Genomic DNA, 16,913 nt, shown 5'->3' on the forward strand with positions numbered 1-16,913 from the left:
AAAGCTATGACAAATCTAGACAGAGTATTAAAAAGCAGAGACATCAGTTTAATGACAAAGGTCAGAACTGTGGTGCTGGAGAAGACTCTTGAGAGTCCCTTGGATAGCAAGGAGATCAAACCAGTCATTCCTAAAGGAAATCAATCCTGAATACTCATTGGAAGGACTGATGCTGAAACTGAAGCTCCATTACTTTGGCTACCCAATGTGAAGATTTGACTCATTGGAAAAGACCCTGATGCTGGGAAAGATTGAAGACAAAAGGAGAAGGGGGCAACAGAGGAAATGGTTAGATAGCATCATTGACTCAATGGACATGAGTTTGAGCAAAGTCCAGGAGATAGTGAAGGACAGGGGAGCCTGGCATGCTGCAGTCCATAGGGTTGCAAAGAGTCAGACATGACTTAGTGACTGAACAATAGCAATTCTGTTTTGATAGCTGCAGCTTTGTAATATAGTTTGAAATTGGAGAGATAGTTCCAGCTTTTTTCTTCTTTTTCAGGATCGTTTTGGCTATTCAAGGTATTTTTTGTTGCTATAAAAATTTTAGAATTATTTGTTCCACTTCAGTCAAGAATGCCATTGGTATTTCGATAAGGATTGCACTCTATCTGTAGACTGCCTTGGGTACTATAATCATTTTAACAATATTAGTTCTTCTAATCTATGAACAGGGTACACCTTTCCATCTGCTTGTGTCATCTTCAGTTTTTTGTACCAGTGTCTTACAGTTTTCCAAGTACATGTCTTTTACTCCTTCGTTAGATTTACTCCTAGGTAGTTTATTCTTTTTGATGAGATTGTCAATGGAATTGTTTCCTTTTTTTTTTCTCTTTCTGATAGCTCATTGTTAGTGTACAGAAATGCAAAATGATGTATGCAATGAAAGTGAAAGTGAAAGTCACTCAGTTGTGTCAGACTCTTTGCGACCCCATGGACTATACAGTCCATGGAATTCTCAGGCCAGAATACTGGAGTGGGGAGCCTTTCCCTTTTCCAGGGGATCTTCCCAACCCAGGGATCAAACCCAGGGATTGAACCCAGGTCTTCCACATTGCAGGCAGATTCTTTACCAGCTGAGCCACAAGGGGAAAGTCTAAGAATACTGGAGTGGGTAGCCTAGCCCTTCTCCAGGGGATCATCCTGACCCAGGAATTGTACCAGGGTCTCTTGCATTGCAGGTGGATTCTTTACCAACTGAGCTATCAGGGAAGCCCCTTTAATAAGGGCTCTTAACTCAACTCTTACAACTTAGCATCAAAAAACCCAAACAACCCAACTAAAAAATGGGCAGAAGACCTGAATGGATATTTTTCCAAAGAAGACATACAGATGGCCAGTAGGCATATGAAAGGTTGTTCAACATCATTAATCATCAGGGAAATACACATAAAACCGCAATGAGATATCACCTCACATCTGTCAAAATGTCTATTATCCAAAAGATAACAAATAAGTTTTGTCAAGGATGTGGAGGAAAGGGTACTCTCATACACTGTTGGTAGGAACATAAATTGTTGCAGACACTAAGGAAAACAGTATGGAAATTCCTCAAAAAATTAAAAATTGAACCATCATGACTGCACGTGAGCTAGGTTGCTCAACTGTGTCCAACTCTTTGCTATCCTATGGACTGTAGCGCACCAGGCTCCTCTGCCAATGGGATTCTCCAGGCAAGAATACTGAAATGGGTTGCCATGCCCTCCTTCAGAGGATCTTCCTGACCCAGGGATCTCTTATGTCTCCACACTGGTAGGTAGGCTCTTTGCCACTAGCATCACCTGTGAAGACCCAGAACTACCATATGATCCAGCAATTACACTATATAGGAAAGATATGAAATGAAAACACTATACAGGAAAGGTACATGCACCTCAATGTTTTTAGCAGCATCATTTACGATAGTCAAACTATGGAAACAACCCAAGGGCCCAACAACAGAGGAATGGATAAAGATAATTTAGAATATATGCACAATGGAATGTTATTCAGCTGTAAAAAGAATGGATTCTTGCCATTTGTGACCTCATGGATAGACCTACAGTGTATCCTGCTAAATAAAATAAGTCAGACAGAGAAAGACAAATACTGTATGACTTCACAGAGAAAGACAAATAGTGTATAATTTCACTTACATGCAGAATCTAAAAAACAAAACAAATGAACAAATATAACAAAACAGAAACAGAGCTATAGATACAGAAAACAAACAGGTGGAGGAAATGGGGTGAGGGAATAAGAGAAACAGGTGAGGAAGATTAAGAGGTACAAAACTCCTGTTGCAAATTAAATGAGTCACTGGTATGAAATGTGCAGTGCAGGGAATACAGTCAGTAACTATATATGAGGACATATTATAGCCAGACTTACCATGGTGATCATTTTGAAATGTATAGACATATCATCACTATGCCATATGCTAGAAACCAATATTGTATTTTAGCTCAGTTATATCTCAAAACAAGCAGAGAAATTCATAGTGGTCACTAGAGGTGGCAGGGTGAGAGAAGGGTTAATTGGGTGGTGGTCAAACAGTACAAACTTCCAGTTATAAGATAAATCAGGACTAGGGGTGTGATGTACAACAAAATTAAAATAATCAACACTGCTGTATGTTACACATGAAAGTTGTTCAGAGAGTAAATCCTAACACAGGAAAAAATGTTTTTATTTCTCTAATTTTGATGATGGATGTTCACTAAACTTACTGTGGTCATCATTTCACAATGTATGTAAGTCAAACCATTATGCTGTATACTTTAAATTTATACAGTACAGTATGTTGATTATATCTCAATCAATCTGAAAGAAAAATAAAAGGCCTGAGAAAGAATACAAATTAAAATATAAAAACTACCACCAAAGAGACTGAAAATTTTAAAATTCAGGATCTGAGGAAAATTACTGATTCAAGAATGTAAAAACAAATTAGAGCTTCTATTTGTCAAGCTAATTCTATAGCATATTTCTTGTAAGTATTAAGATATTGAAAAATAATATTTCCTACAATACGTTTACATGCTAACAGAGATTATTTGCTATATTGGCAGAAGTCACTGTGGTGGATACCCCAAAATCTATTTCATCTCAGATCATTCCTCTACGTCAATCATGAAAATTCTACCTCTATTGCCAGTGATTGGTTCAAAATGGGCTTGTAACACAATTCTAGTCAATGAGGTATAAAGGTCTTCTCCTGGAAGTTCCCCTGCCCCTAAAAGAAGGCTGAAGAAAAGATGCTTTTCCATCTTGCTTTCACTATTTCACATCTGAATATAAATCCTAAAACTGCTACCTCTCTTGGTATCAGTGGATTCCAAAGAGTGAAAAATGGAAAAATCTGAGTCTTTAATGACATAATTGAGCTGCTGAATCAATCTACTGCTAAAATCTGCTGTACCCCTTACTTCTATATTCAGAAAAACTGGGTTATGCTTATCACATAAATAATAACAATCCCCACATTTCAGTAGCGTAGACTAACAAAGATTAATCCTTGCTCATGTTTTATGTCCCTCCTGAGTCTGAGAGGGACTGGTCTCAATCTCTTTTTCACCCAGGATGTAAGTTGATCAAGTTTCCCAAGGGAATGTTCCCTTCTGGGTGCTGTGGCGAACAAATAGGGATATGGTAAATAGTGCTGCTGCTGCTGCTGCTAAGTCACTTCAGTCGTGTCTGACTCTGTGCGACCCCATAGACAGCAGCCCACAAGGCTCCCCCATCCCTGAGATTCTCCAGGCAAGAACACTGGAGTAAATAATGCAACAGCATTTAAAGATTTCATTATATAAAACAATAACATAACCTAAAAGGGGTAGGTGGAACATTTCTACTGTGTGCTTGGAAGGGGAGAATCAGTTAGTCACTGGCAAAATGGGAAAAAATAAATATGTAAGTGTATAAAGAACTACAGAAATAGTTATTAGGGTGAATCTGATACACACGCATTACAAAAACTGCATCCTAAAAATATAAAATAATTTCAGTTGCCTTATGAATATACACTAGAAATTAACTACTTGTTAGGAAATTTAAAACAAAAGCTCAATAAACTCCAAAATGCAGATACAATATAGGCAACATTATATGATACAATGACATAAAATTATAAATTACAAACAAGTTTATGAAAAACATTCCTTCTGCCTAGAATCTAAAAAGTTCTCTTTTAAACAACTTCTCATCAACAAATCTAAACTAAAATCCTAGAATTTCTACCAAAGAATAACAAAAATACTAGATATCCAGATATGAAGGATAGAATGAAAGCAACCTTTAGACGAAATTCAATAGCTTTAAATAATTTTATTAGAAGAATTCAAAGAGTAAATAACTAATAAAGTTTTACCACACGACTGAAAAAGAATAAATGAGCACAGAAATGAAATGAGGTAATACAAGAATGATTTAGAACACATAAAATATAGTACTAATAAAGAAATATAAAAAATTATGAAATAATAATAAAATAGGTAAAATTCTAGATAAGTTAATAAAAACAGAAAGAGATAAAAAATGTAATAGAGAAATCATGGCAGAAACAGAGGAAATTAAAAGAAAAATAAGAGAACACTCAGCTCTGTGAAAATATATTTGCAAATTTGGATGAATAGAATACCTCTCATTTAAGAAAATCTAATAGTTCTGTGAAAATTTTTCACAGAACTAGAACAAATCATCTCACAATTTGTATGGAAATATAAGAAACCTCGAATAGCCAAAGCAATCTTGAGGAAGAAGAATGGAACTGGAGGAATCAACCTGCCTGACTTCAGGCTCTACTACAAAGCCAGTCATCAAGACAGTATGGTACTGGCACAAAGATAGAAATATAGATCAATGGAACAAAATAGAAAGCCCAGAGATAAACCCACGCACATATGGACACCTTATCTTCGACAAAGGAGGCAAGAATATACAATGGAGAAAAGACAATCTCTTTAACAAGTGGTGCTGGGAAAACTGGTCAACCACTTGTAAAAGAATGAAACTAGAACACTTCCTAACACCACACACAAAAATAAACTCAAAATGGATTAAAGATCTAAACGTAAGACCAGAAACTATAAAACTCCTAGAGGAAAACATAGGCAAAACACTCTCCGACATAAATCACAGCAGGATCCTCCATGACCCACCTCCCAGAATATTGGAAATAAAAGCAAAAATAAACAAATGGGACCTAATTAAAATTAAAAGCTTTTGCACAACAAAGGAAACTATAAGCAAGGTGAAAAGACAGCTTTCAGAATGGGAGAAAATAATAGCAAACGAAGCAACAGACAAACAATTAATCTCAAAAATATACAAGCAACTCCTGCAGCTGAATTCCAGAAAAATAAACGACCCAATCAAAAAATGGGCCAAAGAACTAAACAGACATTTCTCCAAAGAAGACATACAGATGGCTAACAAACACATGAAAAGATGCTCAACATCACTCATTATTAGAGAAATGCAAATCAAAACCTCAATGAGGTATCATTTCACACCAGTCAGAATGGCTGCTATCCAAAAGTCTACAAGCAATAAATGCTGGAGAGGGTGTGGAGAAAAGGGAACCCTCTTACACTGTTGGTGGGAATGCAAACTAGTACAGCCACTATGGAGAACAGTGTGGAGATTTCTTAAAAAACTGGGAATAGAACTGCCATATGACCCAGCAATCCCACTGCTGGGCATATACACCGAGGAAACCAGAATTGAGAGAGACACGTGTACCCCAATGTTCATCGCAGCACTGTTTACAATAGCCAGGACATGGAAGCAACCTAGATGTCCATCAGCAGACGAATGGATAAGGAAGCTGTGGTACATATACACAATGGAATATTACTCAGCCATTAAAAAAAATACATTTGAATCGGTTCTACTGAGATGGATGAAACTGGAGCCCATTATACAGAGTGAAGTAAGCCAGAAAGAAAAACAACAATACAGTATACTAATGCATATATATGGAATTTGAAAGATGGTAACGATAACCCTATATGCGAGACAGAATAAGAGACACAGATGCATAGAACAATTTTATGGACTCTGAGGGAGAAGGTGAGGGTGGGACGTTCTGGGAGAATAGCATTGAAACATGTATATTATCGTATGTGAAACAGAACACCATTCCATGTTCGATGCATGAGACAAGGGCTCAGGGCCGGGGCAATGGGATGACCCAGAGGGATGGGATGGGGAGGGAGGTGGGTGGGTGGGGGGTCCAGGAAGGGGAACACGTGTGGACCCATGGCTGATTCATGTCAATGTATGACAAAAACTATTACAATATTGTAAAGTAATTAGCCCCCAATTAAAATAAATAAACTTATAAAAAAAAAAGAAAATCTAATAGCAAAACTGATCAGAAGATATAGGAAAACCTAACCAAAATGGTGTCCTTAGAAGAAATAAAATCAGTAAAACTCCAGGGCCATTTGAGTCTATGGAAAATTTTACCAAAACTTTAAAGGGAATACAATATTAGTGCTATTTAGATAACCACAACATTAAAAAAAAACACAACACTATTCCTAACTATTTTTACGAAGTGGTATACTGATTTCAAAATCTGACACATTATACTTAAAAAGGCCTATTGGCCTTTTCAGAAGGTCTCAGAATTCATTTATAAATATTGTTTGGTTCATAAATTGTGTCCAACTGTTTGCAACCCAATGGCCTGTAACCCACCAGGCTGCTCTGCCCATGAGATTTTCCAGGCAAGAATACTGGAATGGGTAAACTCTAAAACAAACTCTAGCAGCAAAATTTAAAATTAAAATATCATTAACAAGAGGAGTTTATTTCATGACTTAATAATATTTATATATTAAAAATTATTAAATTGAAAACACTAATTAGAAATATCACATGAATGTTCAACAGACACCTGACAGAATCCAGCAATGAGTTTTGACAAAAACATTCAATTAAATAAGAATAGATTAATATTTCCTTAACATGATATAAATATATATTTGGGGCCAAAAGCCAGCATCACAATAGCCATGATACTCAAGTCAGGAAGAACTGACTTTAAAAAGTCATCTCGGGACTTCCCCGGTGGCACAGTGGTTAAGAATCCCCCTGCCAATGCAGGGAACACAGGTTCAGTCCCTAATCTGGGGAGATTCCACACGCCTCAGAGCAGCTAAGCCTGTTCTCACAACTACTGAGCCCACGTGCTGCAACTACCGAAGCTCACTTGCCTAGAGCCTGCGTTCGGAAATGAGAGAAGCCTGCCCACTGCAACAAAGAATTAGCCCTCCTTGGCCACAACTAGAGAAAGCCGGCAGGCAGCAACCAAAGATTTTTTAAAAAAAGGCAGCTCTGTATCACCATTTCAGGGTAACCTTGTAATGGAGGTAACAATACACTCAAATAAGGAAGTGTAAAATTCGGAAAGAGAAAGATAAAATATCCATCAACCCAGCTGCTGCTGCTGCTAAGTTGCTTCAGTCGTGTCCGACTCTGTGCGACCCCACAGACGGCAGCCCACCAGGCTCCCCCGTCCCTGGGATTCTCCAGGCAAGAACACCGGAGTGAGCTGCCATTTCCTTCTCCAATCCATCAACACAAGAAGGGATAAAAAAAATCTTGGAGTATCTGTACAAATAAATACTATCCAGCAGTGACAAGGAATGGATTACTGCTCTGCATATCTCTGTGGCTGAATCTCAAAAACATAATGTTGTAAACAACAACAAATACACAGAAGAATGAATACAGTATGATTCTGCTTATATAAATATCAAAACAGACAAAACTTTAGTCTTAGGTGGCATAATTATATAATACAGCAAAGGAAAATTTAGCACAAAATTCAACAAAATGGTTACTTTCAGGGGAGGTGATTTAGTTGGGGACGCACAGGTATCTTTGAGGGGTACTGATAATATCCTATTTCCTATGTTGGGTGGTCAATGCACAATTTTTCACTTGTTATTTTTAAGAAATATGTTCATCATACACTTTATATTTCATATTTTCACAATAAAACTAAACTTCATAATATTTTTGCTTGTAATTAAAATATAACATACTGATTATGGGTATGCTTGTTTTAATATTTGTGACATTTAAGAATGCCAACATTTCAAGGAAAACAGTACATATGTACCCTAGATTCAGAAAAGATGTATGCTGGCACTAAGGCAAAGAGAATTTAGCTGTGAAAATAATTGTGATGGCTATCTCAGAATTCTAAGAGTTGAGTTACCAGCAGGGAAAAGGAAGATGGAAAAAAGTTAAATAGGAATATTAAAAGATGAAACAAGCAGGATAAAAATATTCTTGCTGGAGAATAAAAAATCAGTGAAGTTACTGAAAATTATAGATCTATTGCCTTTATTTATGTTTTTAAACTCTTTCCCCCTTTTAACTGTAAATATTTTAATATGTACATCTGAGAAATAAAAACTCCTTTAAAAAATACCAGTAACACACCTAAAAAATTAACCATAATTCATTCAGGCAATAGTTAAATTTCTAAATATCATGTAAATTAATAAATACTTTAAAATGCAGTTAAATAAGTATCCAAGTAAAAATTTACATATTGCAATTGATTGGTATATCTTTTAACCTGTATGTCCCCTCTCATCTTTATTTAAATTGAGATTTATGTATTTAAGAGTGTTTTTTCCTTTACCTACCCACAGTCTGGGATTGTTGATAACATCTCCATGGTATTATTTGACATGTTCCTCTATAATTTGTAGCGCCTGTAAATTAGTATGTTGATCTCGAGAGGTTCTTTTCAAAGGGTGGGCTTGGACCGCAGTCTCAGGTTTACCTGGGGACCTGTTAGAAATGCAAATTATTGAACTTTACCCCAGGCTCACAGAACGAGAAACTCTGGAAATCAGTCCCACAATCAGTGGTTAACAAGCCTTTCAGGTGATTTTGATTCTGGTGATGTTTGAGACGAGCTGACCTAGAGGGTTAGACAGTTTCAGGCTTGATATTTTTTGTCAAAGTCTCTTTATAATAGTCGGAGAAGGCAATGGCACCCCACTCCAGTACTCTTGCCTGGAAAATCCCATGGACGGAGAAGCCTGGTAGGCTACAGTCCATGGGGTCGCTAAGAGTCGGACATGACTGAGCGACTTCACTTTCACTTTTCCCTTTCATGCACTGGAGAAGGAAATGGCAACCCACTCCAGTATTCTTGCCTGGAGAATCCCAGGGACGGCAGAGCCTGGTGGGCTGCCGTCTATGGGGTCGCACAGTCAGACACGACTGAAGTGACTTAGCAGCTTAGCAGCTTTATAATAGTGGTGTGTTCTTATAAGAGGCATATAGTACCTGATTGTTTTTCCCTTTTGACCATTGATACTCAATGCTTAGATCTATGAGTATATTAAAGATTACAAAATGGGGCCAGTCTAATTCTATCATTCCTTCTTCATTTATTACTGGAAAGCTTTCTAAGCCTTTATCTACTATTTAGTAACCCAGTGTCTTTATAAATAATTTAAAATCCACTAAAACCTGAAATAATAGTACAGTATACTTTTCACCTGGATTCATTAGCTCTTAATATTTTGCAACATTAGCTTTTCTCTTTTTCTCTCTCTCTACACACACACATATGCACACACACATCTGTATGTACACTTGAAAGCAACTTCTAGATATGACCCTTTACCCCAAATACTTCAACATGTATTTCTTATGAATGAAGATAGTCTTCTACAAAGCTACCCAAGATATTTAATAATGAGCCAATAATACCTAACATAGAGTCCATATTCAAATTTCTTCAATTGTTTACAAAATAATCTTTGTTGCAGTTATTTTTGACCCAGGATCCGATCAACGATTATGCTTTACATATGATGACCTTATCACTTCAGTTTCCTTTAATCTAGAATAGTACTATCTCCTGCTTGTCTTTCATAGCATTCCATTTTCTAAGGGTCAGACCGAATTCTTTTACAGCAGGGATCCTCAGCTTCCAGGATCTAATGCCCAATGATCTGTGATGGAGCTGATGTAATAATACTAGAAATAAAGTACACAATAAATGTAATGCCCTTGAATCATCCTGAAACCATCCCCTCTACCCCCTTGGTCCATGAAAAAATTGTCTTCCATAAAACTAGTCCCTGGTGCCAAAAAGGTTGGGGACCACTGTTTTAGAGAATATTCCATAATCTAGATTTCATTGTTGCCTTGTGAACATGTTCAGATTAAACATTTTGGTGAGAATACTATGGAGGCTATATTATGAGCTTCAAATAGCATTCCATCAGGATGGAATCAAGTAATTTGTCCCATTACTAGGGATGCTACGTTTGATCATTTTGTTAAGGTGGTAACTGCTACATTTTTCTATTTTGAAAGAAGGGAAGTTCAGTAATTGATTTAAACAACTATATTTAACTTAATTGGCTACCCAGATGGTTCGGTGGTAAAGAATCCATCTGACAATGCAGGAGATGCAGGTTCTATCCCTGGTTTGGAAAGATCTTCTGGAGAAGGAAATGGCAACCCACTCTAGTATTCCTGCCTAGAGAATCCCATGGACAGAGGAGCCTGGTGGGCTGCAGTCCATAGGGTTGCAAAGAGTTGGACATGACTTGAGTGACTGAGCATGGACATACACGCATTTAACTTAATTAAAAACATATAATGACAATACTTAAAGTGACTTACCATTATCATTAAGTGGATTTAAAATTTAGCCTATAACTTTCCAAAGAGCATTAATCTGCACAGAATACAGCCTTCTCTGCTTTTCCAAGCGTCATGAAATTCAATCCAATCTTTTAATTGGCAGAAATTCCCCAGTTGAATTTTTTTTTCTTGTTCTTTTGTGTCCACTAAACATATAGTTAATAATGTGATTGTTTATAGTATATTTGCTTTAAAAAATTGCAAGAAAATTAAATTATTTCAGACTCTCAGGGAAAGTAGAAAAAAATTTACTTACAAAATCACAGAATATATGCAAACACATATACATATACTGGGTACATTTTCAGCTTTTAGAAGAAATAACTTCTCTCTTCTTAAATTCTCAATATTCAAAACCAGGATTCTTTCCTTCACTCTGTATATGTTTCAGGTAATTTTTGTTATGACTAGTAAGGAGGACGGGGGACTGGTATCATGTGCATTGTTGTAATTCATACAGTGAAATGATTCCCTTATTCAACAAGGAGCTTGGAAAACACCCCTGTTCTTGCATTGCTTTGATGTCTGAGGGCCAGTCTTTGGCTACCTAATCACATCATTTTAGATGGAAGTTTGTTTTGACTTCCAATTCTGCGCTACATTTTCCTTAGTTGTTTTTCTATACTCATTTTTCTCTTTTTGGTCCTTCCTCGTGCACATGCGGGCACAGACTACAGAAGAGAGTGGCTGCTTTCTGAGTGAATTACCTGACAAGAATCTTTTGCACTAATTATATTTTCATATGTTTGATAACCTTAGTTTGTGACTATTTCTGTTCATATTGCATAAAATATAAGATTTCAGGCTGCATCATCACTGTCTTTAACAATACTAACTACTAACTAAAATCTTCACTCTGGTATAATTAATTTTCATGAACTTGATAGAATCAGGGATTATAATTAATCTTGTCTCACACTTTTGTGACATGGAAATGCCTTGGCTACAGCGAATGCCCTAAAGGCCACTATTGGAGCTGCACTTTCGAATTATCCACATTTTCCCCAGGCTCTTATGATATCTCCCTTTTCTGTTCTCTGCCTCACTGTAGTCTATAGAACCCCATCCTGTGGTCTTTTGGGTTTCTGTCAAGTTTGGAGACTGGCATTTGAAGTTAGAAGCAAAATTCTTTTTTATTTAAGGATACCGGACCAGTTGTCCCAGAGAGAGTGTATTATTTGGCTCACAATACTGTTTTTCATGCCTCATCACACTTTTCTACATGGCAATGGAGAAAGGAAATGTAGCAGGAAACAATTTGGGCCAGAACTACTGTGGGGCAGCAATGGGAGGGTCGAGGAGCTGTTCGCTGGGTCTCAGCACCAAGCATGGTTGGCTGTCTGACAGAGGTGGGCAGGGGTCCCCAGACTGAATCTGATCCCAGGGGTCTGTGAGAATGGAACCTTGCTGATCTGGGAGTCTCAACATCTTGGCACTCAGTCCATAATGGGCTACTGATGTTCCGAGACTGTCTCGTTCTCAGAATCCACTCGCTCACATTCTGAGGAGTAGCTGCCTTCCTCTCCTCCAGCAGCCTTCACAGTGGTCCCGAGCTGCAGAGAGTGCCAGGGTGTTTGCTCAGCTGGTAGCCCAAGAGATCTAGCCCAGCGGAGAAACCATGTCACAGTTTTATCCAGTGAAAGACCTCGGCTCTCCAAGGCAGTAAATGAACTTGTGTTCTATCAGTGTGAATAGAATAAATTTAAAAATTTTCTGGGTTTTGGTAAATATCATGATTTATTTTCTTGACTCTCTATTTATCCCTGTTTATCGTGACTGTCTATTTATCAGAGATGAATGCTCACCATCCTTCAAGTGATTCTTTAAAAAGGAGCCAGAGACCTTTAGAAGTATTTCAGTCTTAGTATTCTTTCAAACTTTTTTTTGGTTAAATGTCATTTACCAGGCACTGTAAAAAGACAAACAGTCACCACTGTCTCCTGGCATTTGCCAACGCATTATAGTCTTTTTGTTTTTTCTTTTTGGTCAATTTAAAGTCACTACTTATGAGGGGGGGAAAAGGGCTTTATTTTCGTTCAGAAGAAAAATTCAGTGCCAACAAAAATGGGACACAAAGGAACTCATTCCTTTGTTTATACTTTGAACTTTAGTTCCCTCTACAAAAAGGACAGCCTGACATTGGCATATTAACATAACTGCAAAAAAAGATGTTAAAACACAGACTTTATCAATCTGTGACTTTTTAAATTGAACAGAAGAATCATATGTATAATAATAAACCTCTAGATTCATTTATTTGGTTATCAATGGTGCTAATAAAAATAAAAATTCTCTATGTTTTAGCAATGGTTCACCTACTACACATGAAGTGTTACATTAGTCACTATGCCATTTTTTTTTTTAAAGAGGTAAATTTTAGGCTAAGGAGATAAGTATATTTATGGTCACATTTTAAACTACAAAGTGATAAAATTACCAGTTTGTGGTCTATTTTAAAGCTCGTGAATGAAATTTATGTTGTTACTTGGAGGCAGATATTGAAGATAGCTGAGCCACCCTTAGCCTGGGTTTCTAAATGACCACCATGCAACAGAATCACCAACTGGCATCACTTACTTCAGACTGGTACATGATCAAGAAGGCAATTTGTTTCTTTAAGCCACTAATTCTTTTTTTTTGGTGGGGGCTGTCTCTTTAATGCAGCAATTTATCCTTACTCTCACCAACGTAAAAGCGTATATGTGCCTACACTATGCAGAACACAAAGTGATCGGATAATAGCACTCTGAGTTTGTCAGGCATAAAATATGACAGGCATATTTAATGTTATTAAGTTGGAAACATGGTGGTGTCCACGCTTTTGCATATTGAAAAAATCTCAAGTAGAAAGTAATTGAAAGTTGCTCAGTCGTCTACATCTCTTTGCGATCCTGTGGACTATACAGTCCACAGAATTCTCCAGGCCAGAATACTGGAGTGGGGAGCCTTTCCCTTCACCAGGGGATCTTCCCAACCCAGAGATTGAACCCAGGTCTCCATGTTGCAGGCAGAATCTTTACCAGCTGAGCCACCAGGGAAGCCCAAGAATACTGGAGTGGGTAGCCTATCCCTTCTCCAGCAGATCTTTCTGACCCAGGAATCGAATTGGGGTCTCTTGCTTTACAGGTGCCTTCTTTACCAACTGAGCTATCAGGGAAGCCCTCCACAACAAGTGTGAGTTCAGACCTTCACTGAAGATTCAGACAACTTTTAGGCTAGACACACTGAAATCTGCTACAAAGCTGTGTGACCAGTAATAAGTGACCCAAGTGAAGAACTGAAAGTCGCTCAGTTGTGTCCGACTTTTTGTGACTCCATGGACTATAGAGTCCATGGAATTCTCTAGGCCAGAATACTGGAGTGGGTTGCCATTCCCTTCTCCAGGGGATCTTCCCAACCTGGGGACTGAACACAGGTCTCCCACATTGCAGGCAGATTCTTTACCAGCTGAGCCATCAGGGAAGCCCCAAAGAACCTTTTTAAGTGTCAAAAGATTCTGAAAGTGGAGGAAGTAAAGACAGTTATGAGAACACACTGCAGTATATACTTTTCAGTTCAGTAAATTTATATAGTTCCCTTTGCAGAATGTGAGTTTGATCATTGTTCAAAAATCATTTTGCCTTCTTATTGTCTTAAGATACTTCTTATCACCTAAAGATATATAGTTCAGTTCAGTCACTCAGTCGTGTCCGACTCTTTGCGACCCCATGAACCGCAGCACGCCAGGCCTCCCTGTCCATCACCAACTCCTGGAGTTTACCCAAACTCATATCCATCGAGTCGGTGATGCCATTCAGCCATCTCATCCTCTGTCATCCCCTTCTCCTCCTGCCCCCAATCCTTCCCGGCATCAGGGTTTTTTCCAGTGAGTCAACTCTTCCCATGAGGTGGCCAAAGTATTGGAGTTTCAGCTTCAACATCAGTCCTTCCAAAGAACACCCAGGACTGATCTCCTTTAGGATGGACTGGTTGGATCTCCATGTAGTCCAAGGGACTCTCAAGAGTCTTCTCCAACACCACAGTTCAAAAGCATCAATTCTTCAGCACTCAGCTTTCTTCACAGTCCAACTCTCACATCCATACATGACCACTGGAAAAACCATAGCCTTGACTAGACGGAACTTTGTTGGCAAAATAATGTCTCTGCTTTTTAATATGCTATCTAGGTTGGTCATAACTTTCCTTCCAAAGAGTAAGTGTCTTTTAATTTCATGGCTGCAATGACCATCTGCAGTGATTTTGGAGACCAAAAAAATAAAGTCTGACACTGTTTCCACTGTTTCCCCATCTATTTCCCATGAAGTGATGGGATCAGATGCCATGATCTTAGTTTTCTGAACATTGAGCTTTAAGCCAACTTTTTCACTCTCCTCTTTCACTTTCATCAAGAGGCTCTTTAGTTCTTCTTTACTTTCTGCCATAAGGGTGGTGTCATCTGCATATCTGAGGTTATTGATATTACTCCTGGCAATCTCGATTCCAGCTTGTGTTTCTTCCAGCCCAGCGTTTCTCATGATGTACTCTGCATATAAGTTAAATAAGCAGGGTGACGACATACAGCCTTGATGTACTCCTTTCTCTATTTGGAACCAGTGTGTTGTTCCATGTCCAGTTCTAACTGTTGCTTCCTGACCTGCATACAGGTTTCTCAAGAGACAGGTCAGATGGTCTGGTATTCCCATCTCTTTCAGAATTTTCCACAGTTTATTGTGATCCATACAGTCAAAGGCTTTGGCATAGTCAATAAAGCAGAAATAGATGTTTTTCTGGAACTCTCTTGCTTTTTCGATGATCCAGTGTACCAGGGTAGAGCAGAGGTAAAATAAGCCTCAGTGTGTGTTACCCAATTGAATTTATGCACAGATAAAGTATTAATAGGTTGCTGCAAATGTGGTATAACATTAAATGATCTTGAAGAGCCAATATTCTCCCACAATTTTGCCAGGTTAGCTGTACAGATTTTGGGAGGCTCTATACACCTAGGGATTGGGGGCTTCTGAAAATAGAGTAGCATAGATAAAAGGAGAATGAAATGCCAGCATACCAACTACACAGTTTTGCTTAGGGGCACTCTATATAACCAAAAGATTCTTATATAATAAAAAGTTAGTATAAATGTGTTTCCTGCATTTCTCGTTGGACATAACATAGAGGGTGTGAAGTTAACCATGGTTTATGGCACTAGTGAATACAATTTGCTTACTTATATAGGGTATAGCAGTTTATGAATGTTTTAACTTGGTATCCTAATCTGTTCAATAACCTTTGAAGTATTGTAATTATACTTGTATTTGTGTTGCATTGATTCATTTATTTACTACACTAATATTTTTTGAATGCCTATCAATGTGCCAGGCTAGAGATACCACAATGAACAAAAGAAACAATTATCTCTGCCTTTAGGAACCACAGATAGCTATCAGGACCCTATTGTTTATAACTTTGGAAGCATTCAGCTACCCAGAACTCAAAAAATGTCAGGACATTTTCAAATGGAGCTTGGTAGGAATGACTTCCCTTTAGAGGAGTATCTGGAGACTAGTGGAGAGTACACACCATTTAAGTGATCTGGAAAGCTTCAAATTGAGAGGAAGTGGATGTGGGAAATGCCAGCAAGGCTGAGGTCTTGAATTCAATTCTGTCCAAACGAAGATTATTACCCTTGAAACAGATTTGTTGCAATATGGTTTAATTCATATGCCAGTACTAATAATCTCTGATAGCTCCCTATTTCTGTTTTATTATTATTACCAAACTTATGTTACCATTCAAGAGCTAGTGTTACACCATAGGATCATTTGGAAAGCCAAACTGAAGGTCTTTAGACACACGAGACCTAGGAATGTGAAAAGCCAACGCCAGTCTCCTGGAACTAAATAAACCCACAGCTAAGCTCAGATTTGCAAAACCCAGCAAGCACAGCAGACAGCCCAGTTTGGAGGAGGCCAAACACTTTTCTGAGACCTGCAAAAGCAACCATCCATCACCCACCAGCAGAAAGAGGCTTTGGTTAAAAGGGATGCAAGCAAACCCTCGATATGGCAAGCCCTAAACAAAAAATCTTCGCATCTAACTACACGGCCGAGGCTCCTGTGTGACCTATTTACTGAACAAGATGTGCTTCCTATGATAGCCCACTTTAATAATAGAGATTAAGAACAGCAGCCTTCAGTTTCCACCAAGACTCAGTCACTCCTGGGAGCTGAAATTAGACTTAACTGACAGGCCTGAAAGAGTTA

The 16,913-nt window shown here is 38.1% G+C and overlaps 1 protein-coding gene across 1 annotated transcript in view; it reads right to left on the minus strand.

Moving 5' to 3' along the window:
* The window catches only part of SEM1 (SEM1 26S proteasome subunit), a 353,898-nt gene that overhangs the window by 34,722 nt on the left and 302,263 nt on the right, over positions 1–16,913 (minus strand). Inside the window, exon 8 of the transcript XR_014066093.1 lies at positions 8,649–8,796. The gene's annotated coding sequence lies outside the window, so the exon portion shown is untranslated. The remainder of the gene's footprint in view (positions 1–8,648; positions 8,797–16,913) is intronic.

Source organism: Giraffa tippelskirchi, chromosome 10, assembly GCF_054371585.1.
Source record: "Giraffa tippelskirchi isolate mGirTip1 chromosome 10, T2T-mGirTip1v1.2.pri, whole genome shotgun sequence".
In the NCBI taxonomy this organism is placed as follows: domain Eukaryota; kingdom Metazoa; phylum Chordata; class Mammalia; order Artiodactyla; family Giraffidae; genus Giraffa; species Giraffa tippelskirchi.